This window comes from Mizuhopecten yessoensis, unplaced genomic scaffold, assembly GCF_002113885.1.
Source record: "Mizuhopecten yessoensis strain PY_sf001 unplaced genomic scaffold, ASM211388v2 scaffold5547, whole genome shotgun sequence".
In the NCBI taxonomy this organism is placed as follows: domain Eukaryota; kingdom Metazoa; phylum Mollusca; class Bivalvia; order Pectinida; family Pectinidae; genus Mizuhopecten; species Mizuhopecten yessoensis.
The window spans coordinates 1,224,737-1,227,229 of NW_018406103.1; positions in this window are offsets into that span (position 1 = coordinate 1,224,737).

Genomic DNA, 2,493 nt, shown 5'->3' on the forward strand with positions numbered 1-2,493 from the left:
ACACACCGAATTCACGACAATATTGCCGGCAGAAGGTACCAGGTACTTATGAACTGACTGTACCACTATCATCCAGGAATTGTTTTGGTTTAATATTGTTTAACGTCCTTTCAACAGCTATGGTCATTTAAGGACGGCCTCCCCTGTGTGCAAGATGCTTGCGTGTAGTGTATGCATGCGTGTTTCGGAAGGCTGCGATATGTTCGTGTTTGTCTTCTTGTGATAGCGCGGAACTGATGCCGTCTTTATAGTGTTACCTCACGGAAACATACTGCCGAAGACACCCTGCAGTACACCCCACCCGGTCACATTATACTGACAACGGGCGAACCAGTCGTCCAACTCCAAAATTGCTGAGCGTTAAGCAGGAGTAGAAATTACAATTTTTTACAGACGCTGGTATGTCTCGGCCAGTCAGTACATTGATTCTTTGGTAAACTGTATCGATGTGTGAATAATTTCAAAAAAGAACTGGTATCCACCAGGTTTTTTTCTGTTTAATGTTTTTTTCTGATATAAACCTTTTCTCCTTTTACATATAATCTTTGCACCCAATACTAACCCTGTACTTTCTTAAAGACATTTGACATGACTGACAAAGTTTGGCAGCTTTTGCACATTTGTGATATTTTCTGAGTAGGTTTACTTAGTTGTGATTTGGCTGATTCTGCTGATTTATTGATCTGATTCATTTGTGATATTTTTATTCAATTTGGTATATGCCTGTGTCATTTAATTCTGTGATAATGTAGCTGTAATATTATCTGCGGTTTTCCTTGATATATTTCATATTCCCTTCATTGGGTTTTGTCTGTTGTTAGTGTCATAGTATTTGTTTCTGGGCTTTTGTGTTTAGTGTATTAGTATAGTGTCATTGCATTGAATGTTGTTTTAATCTTTAGATTTGATCTTTTATTTTTCAGCATCAGATTTGTTTATTTTTTTTCCCTTTTGGTTTAGTCAAGTCATATTATAAGTATCCACATCAACATATATACTTGTAATTCACAATGCGCATTGTCTATTTCTGTGCATTGTGTGTAATCCCGTTCATTATGTTGCACTTGGAGATGACACAGGATGAGGCAAACTTGCTGCTTGCACACTCCAAGACGATGAAGGTTAAGCCTAAACTTGATACTTAGAAGATTTCCAGACTTGGATCACGTTCAGTCATCAGAAGAACAACAGCATGAGGAGAATGATGATAGCAAGGCTGGGATCACGATTGAACTTCGTACATACACAATACACCACTTCTGCAATTCAACATTTTCCCTAAAATATGGGTTTTCTTTAGGAGATAAAGACAAGAAGAATGTTCCTTATGAGGTGTGAAGAAAGGAGGCAGAAATGACCCCCGGAGCATGCAGTGGCTCAAGCTTTCAGAAGATCCTTGAAGGGCGAAAAATTAAGAGAGAGGTTTATATTCTCAGTATCCGTCACTGAAATTTACTTAGCTAAGTTTTACAGTGCTCTACATGAGTTAAATTGGAGTTTAACGTCCTGGAGTTTCAGACTGGACACACTGCTATATAAAGCTGAAGATGGAGGACAAGTGTATGTAATTCATGCTAGTACTATGTACTATTGTTGTGGCAAAGCTTCACGCTCCTTTAATATATTGATATGATATTACAGCACATACGGTTGACAGGATCAAGGAATTTGATGAGCTTCGGATACCTATTCGTCGTTTTTATGAGGACTATAATCAACTACAACATGATAATCATGAATCTAAGAGGTATGTAGTTACATCAAAAGCAGCTGTTGATACCACGTCATCTGAGGAAGGAGTAATGAAGGAAATGAGAGGTATAGCAGCAGCTCGCAGCAGATAATAAAGTTTTGAATGACCTGTGTTAGTACATTACTTCATGTTAAAGTAATAGAACCGATCATTGCAAAATGAGAAAGACCTGTTAAGTTCTTCCTGCTGCTATCTTGTTTTATATTTACCATCGTATGGCATTGCCACTATATAACCCTACCAGAGTTAGTTGTGAGCTGCCAAGCTCATTAACTACCAACAGCGAAGAATTCCAAGGAATGAAAACAAGTTAAGGTTACTACACCTTGATCGACAATTCTGTTACGTTTGTTGACAAAAGAAAAGTTTGAAATTAAAATAAATATAAAAAATAAATGACAAATGCCTAAATAAACGCTACGTTACTGTCAAAAGAAAAAGAAAAACGACACCTATCTGTAAGGAGTATCTGTCGTCTGCAAAATGGCTGATATGCGACAATATAGGATTATCTGACTCAGAGCTCGGAAATTGGAGTATTGTTTTCCCGCTGATATGAATACCGCTGAAATGGATATGGATACCAGCAAGGAAGAAATCTTAAGCGGACTAGATATAGAAGGGATAGAGTTGATGGTAAGCTCCATAGGAATATCGAAAGAAATAGAAGCGGAAATACAGAGGTTGGGGTTGGACTGCCTGCCCCCTCCAGAAACGCCGTTGTCTGCTGCGGTCATAAC